The following is an 11667-nucleotide window of genomic DNA, read 5'->3' as shown; positions in this document are numbered from 1 at the left end:
ACTCCTCTGGCTTGACTGCAGAAGGGGAGTTCCTGCAACACTGTACAACATTGTCCTGAGAACACAGAGTATGTGGTTACTCCCATGCCCAGCTGTGGCCACTGTTTCTGTTTTAACTGGGAACATTTCAGTTTGCCATGGGGAGTACATTTTGCCTTTCACCGTGTGTGTGTGTGTGTGTGTGTGTGTTTACCAATTTCATAGGTGATTTTATCATGTTGATTAATTTTGTTGATTGTTTTTTATTTCAGTGGATAGGATGGATTTTCTCTCCCCATACCTATCCTAATTTCACCTGTGAGCTGATTTTGTGTTGCCTATCCTCTTTTTTTTTCATTTTTTCTTTCCTTCCTGCATTCTCCTCCTCTGTTTTTCTTTTTTTTCTTGTATAAGCTTTTATAAAATGTGAATAAGACACTGTGCTTTTCACTGTGGATAAAGACAGAGAAGGACAAAATACAATCCCTTTGACTCCTCAAGATGCTTGAGAGGTTCCTCAGGGGAAAATAGCTAAATAACAACATTAATAAAATAAAAAAAAAGGCCATAGCTGCTAATATTTATTGAATACTTATGGATTAGTTACTGTGTGTGCATGAGTTTATTTAAATTTGATCACAGTCCTGTAAAGTTGGGAGTATTACACGTATCTCCCTATTTTACAGATGAGGAGTTTCAGACAAAGAGAGGGAAAGGAATTGTCTCAAGGTCAAGGACACACAAGAGAAGAAGGGGTATAAAAATGTGTACGTGAGAGGATAAGGGAATGAAGGGTAGAGTCTATGTCTGTTATATCCCAATCCACTCTGGCATGTTGGAAAGTGGACTTTCCAGTGTCTAAGCAGTTATAACCTTGGATTGAAAAAAAGAGAGAGAGAGAGAGAAGAAAGAAAAATGAAGATCCAAAGGGACTTGGCAGGATTTGAGAAGAGCACTGCTCTCACCAGCCTTATGAAGGGTCCTTAAAGCAATTCTGTGCAGGGCAGGATTTGGAGATGTAGCCAAGTATGATGTCTACCGATTAATTAGGGTGACTCTGAGTAGTGTTAATCAGCCTAAGGCAATTGCCCCTCTGGGTTGGTGGTAGGTCCATGTGAGGTGTTTGGAGGTCTCCCCAGAGCAGGTATCCTCATTCTTGTGATTTGTGACTCCTGTGACTCCACTACCACTTTCTAGGATTTCTTTCAGCATCTCATGGCCCTCTCCCTTGCATGCCCTATGTGGCCAGCCCATCTGGTACAGATCCCTGGACCCTCCTCTGTGGTTTCCCTCTGGCCCTGCCTAGCTAGGCCATTCTGGGAAGCTTGCTTTGGAAATGAAAGACATATAGCATCTTTTTCCAATAGAGTAAGGCTGTCTATACATGAGCCAAAAAATGTACATCTTAGGGCTTTACAGGGTTAAATATGATTTGGCAAATACTGTAAATACAAAGGAGGTTGGAATAAAGGCAGCCGAACAGGCTTTTAGTTTCACTTACGTCCCCTTTCTACACAATGAATGATCATTTCAAGATGTATCATTTTGTTCAGCTCATCTTTAAGGAAACAATGATCACTATTATTGATAAACAACCAGAACGAGAAACAACCGTTACAGTCAAACCACACAGATGTGTATTGGGAAGAGCCTTTTTCTTTTCCTTACTTTTCTTTGCCCTATATGCTCAGAGGTCATAATGATGACTTTTCCTGGTGTTCACTCATTACACACAAATAGGTTTTACATATTGTGGCATCTGTATCTTGTTTACAACAAAAAGTTTTTGTCCACCTCTTTAATGTTGCTGTGTATTTTTAGTAGGGCTGCCTTCAAGTGATGAAAACAGGCATTATCGTGGAGAGGGGGATGATATAGGTGGGGAGGGGCAGGAGGGGTTGTTTTATTTCCTTGGGTAGGGCCTCTACTTGGGCCCTTTGTCAGAAAGTCATCCTTTTCAAGTTCAGATCTCAAGGTTGAAAGTGATAAATTGCCCTTTCCATCTGCAGAATGAGAAAGACATGACCAGCGAGCTCAGACAAGTGAGGGGCCCGTGGCTGGACAGGGCTGCCCAGGCCAGTTGATCATGGGCAGTGTAGCTTCAGCGTGCAGTCCTCTGCCCAGAGGAGGCCCCATAGCGAGATCAGGCAAAGTGCCTGAGACTGGTGGAGATGAAGTCTAGGAGAAAAGGACACAGAAGGATTAAGTTTAGGATGACTATTATATCCCTTTTAAAAATTAACAGGTAATCATTCTGTCTTCTGTGTCTTAAACCTTTCTTTGCTATTGGAGCTTCCTCACCAGCCTTCAAACATGCTCAGATGTTTAAAACATTAGCCATCTTTTCATCCCCCATTCTTCTCTACCCAGTCTGCATCTCTCCTATTCCCTCCACAGTTAAACTTGTTAAAATGGTTGTGTAACTTGCTTTCAGTATTTCCCTAACTCTATCTCCTTCTGCCATTGCTGCAACCTGCACTCACTCCTGAATGGCAATTCTTGCTGGTCTCTTGGAAGGTCTGTAGCCTGGGCTTTTCCTTTGAACCTTGCAAGACTACTCAGCCTTATCAGATGTACTGCTGGCGAGCAGCCTATGTTTCAGGCTGGCTTGGTTTCTGCACTTACTAGGATGCAGAAGCAATCTCTTCCTCTGCTATCCATGATATTGACCTTCTCTGGATTCTCACCACCATTTTGGGTGAAGGCATTTGCCACCTCTCCTTGGTTGACTTATTTTACTCAATTTGTACTTGAAAGACTGTTTTTTTTTAGACTTTGCATTTGGCCCTCTTCTATGTGTACTGGGCTGTCTCATGGGAAATTCTAATTAAAAATTTCCAAAATGATACTCATCTCTCATCCCAATTATTCTACTTTTTCCAAGTTATCTTCAGAAATAATTGTGACTCTTATTTTTCACTTTCCCCAGGCAGAAATCTGAATCAATCTTTGACTCTCCTTTTCCACGTGCATTCTTTCATCACGTCCTAATAGTTTTACTTTTTGTTATATCTAAAATATGAACTCTTCTCCCCATCTTTACAGTTACTATTCCAGGTGAGGCCATTAGTATCCTTCTCTTGAATTAGAAGATCTCCTAATAGGTTTCCACACCTCTTTATATTGAAACAATAAAGATCTTTCTGGAATAAAAATCTGATAATGTTACATATGGAATAAAACTCAAACTTCCTAACATGACTTCCAAGGCTCTTTGTAGCCTGGTCCCTTTTCATTTTTCCAGTTTTTTTTTTTATTGTGCTTTGAACTTCTTTTGAAAATAATTTAATTAATGATCTTTATTTTTTTTTCAATTTTTATTTTTATTTATTTATTTTTTTTATTGTTAAATCATAGCTGTGTACATTTGTGCAATCAAGGGGTACAATGTGCTGGTTTCATGTACAATCTGAAATATTCTCATCAAACTGTTCAACGTAGCCTTCATGGCATTTTCTTAGTTATTGTATGTAGACATTTGTATTCTGCATTTAGTAGGTTTTGCCTGTACCCATTCTAAGATGCACTGTAGGTATGGCCCCACCCATTACCCTCCATCCACCCTGACTTCTCCCCTCCCTTCCCCTCCCTTGGCCCTTTCCCCATATTCTTGAGCTATATTTGGGTTATAGCCTTCATATAGAAGCTATAAATTAGGTACATAGTAGGGCTGAGTACATTGGATACTTATTCTTCCATTCTTGAGATAGTTTGCTAAGAAGAATATGTTCCAGCTCCATCCATGTAAGCATGAAAGAGGTAAAGTCTCCATCTTTCTTTAAGGCTGCATAATATTCCATGGTATACATGTACCACAATTTGCTAGTCCATTCGTGGGTCAATGGGCACTTGGGCTTCTTCCATGACTTAGCAATTATGAATTGGGCTGCAATAAACATTCTGGTACAGATGTCTTTATTATATTGTGATTTTTGGTCTTCTGGGTATATACCTAGTAAAGGAATTATAGGATCAAATGGCAGGTCTATTTTTAGATCTCTAGGTATTCTCCAAACATCCTTCCAAAAGGAACGCATTAGTGTGCATTCCCACCAGCAGTGTAGTAGTGTGCCCTTTTCTCCGCATCCACGCCAACATCTCTGGTTTTGGGATTTTGTTATGTGGGCTACTCTTACTGGGATTAGGTGATATCTCAAAGTAATTTTGATTTGCATTTCTCTGATGATTAAGGATGATGAACTTTTTTCATGTGTCTATAGATTGTGTGTCTGTCTTCTTTAGAGAAGTTTCTCTTCAAGTCCTTTGCCCACCCTGAGATGGGATCACTTGTTCTTTTCTTGCTAATATGTTTGAGTTCTCTGTGGATTCTGGTTATTAAACCTTTATCAGAGGTATAACTTGAAAATATTTTCTCCCATTCTGAGAACTGTCTGCTTGCTTTACTTACTATGTTCTTGGCTGTGCAGAAGCTTTTTAGTTTGCAGGTCCCAGTAATGTATTTTTGATACTGTTTCAATTGCCTGGGGAGACCTCCTCATAAAATATTCACCCAGGCCGATTCCTTCAAGAGTTTTCCCTGCACTTTCTTCAAGTATTTTTATAGTTTCATGTCTTAAGTTTAAATCTTTAATCCAGTGAGAGTCTATCTTAGTTAATGGTGAAAGGTGTGGGTTCAGTTTCAGTCTTTTACAGATTGCCAGCCAGTTCACCCAGCACCATTTGTTAAATAGGGAATCTTTTCCCCACTGAATGTTTTTAATTGGCTTGTCAAAGATCAAATAATGGTAAATAGCTGGATTCAACTCTTGGTTCTCTATTCTGTTCCAGACATCTACTTCTCTGTTTTTGTGTCAGTACCATGCTGTTTTGATCACTGTTGATTTATAGTACAGTCTCAGGTCTGATAGTGTGATTTCTCCTGCTTTGTTTTTATTGCTGAGTAATGTTTTGGCTATTCAAGTTTTTTTCTGATTCCATATAAAACAAAGTATTATTTTTTCAAGATCTTTAAAATATGACAATGGAGCTTTTATAGGAATTGCATTAAAATTATATATTGCTCTGGGTAGTACAGACATTTTAATGATGTTGATTCTTCCCAGGCATGAGCATGGTATGTTTTTCCATTTGTTAACATCTTCAGCTATTTCTTTTCTTAAAGTTTCATTGTTCTCTTTATAGAGATCTTTCATGTCCTTTGTTGGATAAACTCCCAAATATTTCATCTTCTTTGGCACTACTGTGAAAGGAATAGAGTCCTTGACATTTTTTTTTCAGCTTGGCTATCGTTGGTATATATAAAGTCTACAGATTTATAGGTGTTGATTTTGTTGCCTGAGACATTGCTGTATTTCTTGATCACTTCTAAAAGTTTTGTAGTAGAATCCCTAGTGTTTTCCAGATATACAATCATGTCATCTGCGAAGAGTGAAAGTTTGATCTCTTCTGACCCTACGTGGATACCCTTGATCACCTTTTCTTCCCTAATTGCAATGGCTAAAACTTCCATACAATGTTAAAGAGCAATGGAGATAATGGGCAACCTTGCCTGGTTCCTGATCTAAGTGGAAATGATTTCAATTTAACGCCATTCAATATGATATTGGCTGTGGGTTTGCTGTAGATGGCCTCTATTAGTTTAAGAAATGTCCCTTTTATACCAATTTTCTTAAGTGTTCTGATCATGAAGGATGCTGGATATTATCAAAAGCTTTTTCTGCATCAATTGAGAGAATCATATGGTCTTTATTTTTATGTTTGTTTAAGTGCTGAATTTACATTTATAGAGTTATGTATATTGAACCAGCCTTGAGAGCCTGGGATAAATCCCACTTGGTTATGGTGTATAATTTTTTTGATGTGTTGTTGGATTCTCTTTGTTAGGATCTTATTGAGTATTTTTGCATCAATATTCATTAGTGATATTTGTCTGTAATTTTCTTTTCTTGTTGGGTTTTTCCCTGGTTTAGGGATCAAGGTGATGTTTGCTTCATAGAATGTGTTGGGTAGTATTTCTTCTTTTTCTATATTTTGGAAGAGGTTTAGTAATATAGGTACTAGTTCTTCTTTAAAGGTTTGGTAGAATTCTGACATAAAGCCATCTGGTCCTGGGCTTTTCTTTTTAGAGGGATTTTGTATAGTTGATGTTATTTCAGAACTTGATATAGGCCTGTTCAACATTTCCACTTCGTTCTGGCTAAGTCTTGGTAGGTGGCGTACTTCTAAGTATTGGTTGATTTTTTTCAGATTTTTATATTTCTGAGAGTAAAGTTTCTTGTAATATTCATTAAGGATTTTTTGAATTTCTGAGGGGTCTGTTGTTATTTCATCTTTATCATTTCTGATTGATGAAATTAGAGATTTTACTCTTTTTTTTTTTCTTAGTTAGGTTAGCCAAAGGTTTATCTATTTTATCGACCTTTTCAAAAAACCAACTTTTGGATTTATTGATCTATTGTATAGTTCTTTTGTTTTCAATTTCATTTAATTCTGCTCTGATTTTGGTTATTTCTTTTTCTTTTTTTTCTGCTGGGTTGGTGGTTGGAATGTTCTTCCTTCTCCAGTTGTTTGAGATGTCCCATTAAGTTATTAACTTCCACTCTTTCCGTTTTCTTGAGGAAGGCTTGCAGTGGTATAAATTTCCCTGTTAGGACTGCCTTTGCAGTATCCCAGAGGTTCTGATAATTCGTGCCTTCATTGATGTTTTGTTTCAAAATTTTGGTGATTTCCTTCTTAATCTTGTCTACAACCCATCTATCCTTCAGCATAAGGTTATTTAGCTTCCATGTTCTTGTATGGGTATGCAGATTCCTGTTGTTATTGAATTCAACTTTTATTCCATGATGGTCTGAGAAAATGCAAGGAATAATTTCTATTTTTTAAAATTTGCTGAGATTAGATTTGTGGCCTAGGATGTGGTCAATTTTGGAGTATGTTCCTTGGGCTGATGAGAAGAATATGTATTCTGTTTTGTTGGGATGAAATGTTCTGTAGATGTCTGTTAAGTCCAAATGTTGAATGGTTAAGTTTAAATCTAAGATTTCTTTGCTTAGCTTCTTTTTGGAGGATCTATCCAGAACTGCTAAAGTAGTGTTAAAATCTCCAACTACTATGGAATTGGAGGAAATCAAGTTGCTCACGTCTGTTAGAGTTTCTCTTATGAGGTGAGTTCTGGTTGGGTGCATAAATATTAATAATTGAAATCTCATCATATTGAGTATTACCTTTAACAAATATGAAGTGTCCATCCTTATTCTTTCTTATTTTGGTTGGTTTAAAGCCTATTGCATCTGTGAATAGGATTGCATCACCTGCTTTTTTCTACTTTCCATTTACCTGGAGTATAGATGACCATCCCTTCACCTTGAGTCTATATTTGTCTTTTAATGTAAGATGAGATTCTTGTATGCAGAAGATATTTGGCTTGAGTTTTTTGTATCCAGTCAGCCAACCTGTTCCTCTTTAGAGGACAATTTAAACCATTCACATTAATTGAGAATATTGATAAGCCTTTTGAGTGTCCGGTGGACATTTTTAATCCTTTTGCGACTGTGGAAGTTGGAATTTGATCAAAAGTTTCTGGGTGGGTTTACTTTTGTGGTGGAGGATTATGCTGGTCTTTATGGAGGATAGGTCTGAGAATATTCTGGAGAGCTGGTTTAGTTGTGGCAAATTTCTTCAACATGTGAATTGCATTAAAGTATTTAATTTCTTCGTCATAAATGAAATTCAGTTTAGCTGGGTACAGGATCCTGGGTTGAAAGTCATTTTGTTTTAGGAGATTAAAAGTCAATGACCATCCTCTTGTAGCTTGAAAGGTTTCAGTAGAGAGATCTGGAGTTATTCTAATATTCTTCCCCTTGTAGGTAATGGTTTTCTTTTGTCTGGCTGCTTTTAGAATTTTCTCCTTCATATTAACTTTAGTGAAATTGATTATGATGTGTCTGGGGGATGTCTTATTCGAGTTGAGTCATGCTGGAGTTCTGAAACTGTCAGCTATCTGAAATTCAGAATCTCTTGGCATATCTGGAAAATTCTCTTTCATGATCTCATGGAGAAGAGACTCTGTGCCTTGTGAAGCCACTTCATCACTTTCGGGGATCCCTATAAGACAAATATTGGTTTTCTTAGAATTACCCCAGAGCTCTCTGAGAGAGTGATCTGTTTTTGCCCTCCATTTCTCTTCCTCTTTGAGAGTTTGGGAGCATTCAAAAGCTTTGTCTTCAATGTAGAAATCCTTTCTTCTGCTTGCTCCATTCTGTTACTGAGGGATTCTACTGTGTTTCTCAGATCTTTGAGGGCTGCAACTTCTTGTCTCAATGTGTCAAAATCTTTGGTCATTTGGTCTTTGAATTCGTTGAATTCTTGAGACATCTTTTGGGTTACTGCTTGAATTCTAATTCGATCTTATTTGCTATCCAGATTCTGAAATCGATTTCTGACATCTCAGCTATTTGTTTGTGCATGGGATCTTGTGCTGTGTCTGCCCATTGTTCCTTTGGGGGAGTTGATCTACTCTGATTATTCATATTTCCAGAGTTTTTCCTTTGATTTTGTCTCATGATTGTTTTTCACCATTGCCTCTGGCCATCCTCAGAGTTGGGGTGGTGTCTCTCCGATATTAGACTCTGGGGGGATCACTCTATTGTTGCTGGATCTTTGTAGGGAGTGACCCTGTGTAGTTCCTCTGTGGCTGCCCCAGCCAGGCAGTTCTGGTTGTGGGAGCAGCTCCAGAGTGTGACACCCCTGGATCCAGCAACAGGGCAGGGGGTGGTTCACATGTCTTTGGGAGTGCCTGGTGCCAGGTGACTTTAGCACAGAGAGCCCAAGGATCCAGTAGTCTCTGGCCAGGAGAAGGGCTCCGTGCATAGGGAGGGAGGACTCTGGAGGGCACGTGGCTACCAGAGTCCCTGGCCAGATGAGCGGGTGGGTGTGGAGGCACGGAGGGTACAGGAGGAAGGACACTGGGTTGTGTGGCTCCAGGATTTCCTGGTCCAGGCATGGGGAGGCCTGGTGGATGGGGTAGCGGTCCCGGAGCAGTTCTTACTGGGATCGGGTGGGCACAACTCTTACACAGGGAATGGTGCTGATCACAGGTCCCGGGACAGCACTTCCGGAGGTCCAGGAGGGTCCCAGTGCAGCTCGTACTGGGGTCTGGGAGGATTCCGACCACGAGTCCCGGTGCAGCTCTTCCAGAGGTGGGAGGCTGCTGATCACGGCTCCCAGTGTAGCTCTTTCAGAGGTGGGAGGGTGCCGATTATGGGTCCTGGCACAGCTCTTCTGCATTTTTCCAGTTTTATTCCTAATCGCTTCTGCTTTTTACTCCACTACTGAATAGTACTAAACATCTTTAGTTTCCTCATGTAGTTTTCTGACTTCAGTTCTAAACTCTGGAACTTGCTAGTGCCAGAGAGATCTTTCTACCTCACCTAGAATAGGAGCAATCCCTACCCTTCAGGACTGATTCTTATCCACTCTCTAGTGGTTTCAATGCCTCTGCTTAACTCTAGGAGGTGGACCTGTTCTCACCAGGGTGGGCTGAGTGTCTCCCTTCTGTTCTTGTGTGACATTTCCTACAGTGAAGATTCTTGATTTATTCCTACCTCCCTGCATCCATGATCTTGGCATCCTCTCACACTGACTCTGCACTTGGCCATGTGACATACATTGGCCAATGAAATAATAGATCTTTTATGCTAGTAGAGACTTGAAAAGTGGTTGCAGTTTGCCCTGTCTTGTTACCCAGCATACCCACTACATGAGTAAGCCTTGACCGGCATGGTACATGGTGTGAGAAGCATGGCCCAGCCACCCCACTGATCCTTGCTGACATCTGATCAAACATCAGATATGTGAGAGGCATCTGGGACCATGTTCTTTCTGCATGAACACTCATTCTCCCACATTTCTTATAAAGTGATATTCATTCTTCTGGAGTCAGCTTAAGTGTCACTTTCCTGAAGAGACTTTGCCTGATGTCCTACCTACATCAGGTCCCCAGGCGTAACATAAGCTCTCATAAAGCCCTTTGCTTTTCTTCACAGCCCTTTCTGTGACTTGCCTTTAATGTATTTAACTGTATGACTATTGCTTTAACCAATAGTAATCTCCACAAAAGCAGAGAACAGATTGTAATCCAAATATCTGTAGGCCCTCAGATATTTGCTGAATGAGTAAATGAATGAATGAATGAGCAGTTAATATCCAGAGTGAAAGGCTTTGCAGTTGGAAGGGAGGCCAGTTGGAGAAACCAACTGGTTTCTGCAGTGACTCTCTAGTGTATCTCATTACTTTCTTGTGTGTCTCTTGACTTCTGCAACCACAGATCTCACCTAAGGTAAAAGGTCACTAACTCTAGTTTTCATGGTTTTCAGGATGCAGGATCTTAACAGCCTATGTTTCTGGCACTTGAGTGAGGTGAGAAGCACAGTGTTCAACCCTTTTCCATCTAAGATATGATCAGTGAGCCTAGTGTGGCAGCAAAGAGTGTGCGCAAAGGACTCAAAAGGCAAGGGTTGGGGGCCTATCCTCGACACTGACCAACTGTGTGACCTTGGGCAAGTTCTCAACATCTTTGAACCCCTGTTTCCTCATTTGTAAAATTATTATTGTGAGAATTAAATATAATAATGTGAGTAAAGTGTGTAAGGCAACTGAGCAATGCATGCATCTGTCCAATATCCCTTTTCTCACTTTGATGTTTTTAGCTTATTTCTGCTTTTTTGGTTTTCCACGGTAATAGTAAGCATATGATAAATATTAGTGCAGTGACTGAGTTGGGGAGCTGGAGGACTAATAATTTTCTGCTCACCATCTTCTTCTCATTAATGGCACATTGAGTATATGGCATATAACCTGCGGGAAATATATCTTGGTCTTTCTTGCTCTTCCATCTTTTCTCAGCAGGAGTCCAGTCGTTCACTTCTAACACAGGTTTTCACTAATCTATACATTTGTGAAACAAATGTACATAGTGCTGGATCTATGGCATAAACCCGTAGAACCCTGTTCTTGCTGGAGTTGACAGAGCCAAGGACATTGCATCCCATCTTTACTGGCAGCAAATCCTTCATATCCAAAAGTGAATCAGAGGTTGATACTTAAAACAGGAATTTCTTGTTGGCTACATTTAGGAGTAAGAAAAAAAGTTAAATACAAAAAAAAACCACCGGGCTCTTAGCCCAACCCTTGTGCATTGGAATATAAGTTGGATACTGTGTCTTTTGCTTTTAAGTGTTCACCTGTCAGTATCTTGTTTTCCTGAAACAATCACATACTTGTCCAAAAACCACTTGAGAGGCTCCTGGATCCTGGGGCTAGAGTTACGAGCCAGTTTTGGGGAGATGATGAGTGTTTGAGGTTACGACAGTTTGCTCCCTTGTTTCCTCTCACTTGTCTTCATCTTCTCAGCAGGCAGGGAGGCATTTGCAGTTGGCAAGCTGGATGATGGAAACAATGTCAAGAAGCTGGGAAGTGTGGAGAGAGAAACTCTCTTCTTTCCTGGGCCTGGAAGTGGGTTAGAAGAGAGGCCCATAGACTCTGGCACTTTCTCACATTATGGAGCTTTCAGACCTGTGGGCATCCTCTCCTGGTCCAGTGATTTCATGGTGGACATCCCTCCTACAGAACATGTTGTCTGGAGGATGCTGCTCAGAAACAGATTCTGTGCACAAAAAGGTGGCTGCTCTTTTCATGATCAATTTAACTTTGGTTTTCTTATCACTCATC

Source organism: Nycticebus coucang, chromosome 13 (genome assembly GCF_027406575.1).
Source record: "Nycticebus coucang isolate mNycCou1 chromosome 13, mNycCou1.pri, whole genome shotgun sequence".
Taxonomy (NCBI): domain Eukaryota; kingdom Metazoa; phylum Chordata; class Mammalia; order Primates; family Lorisidae; genus Nycticebus; species Nycticebus coucang.
This window is presented reverse-complemented; position numbering follows the sequence as displayed.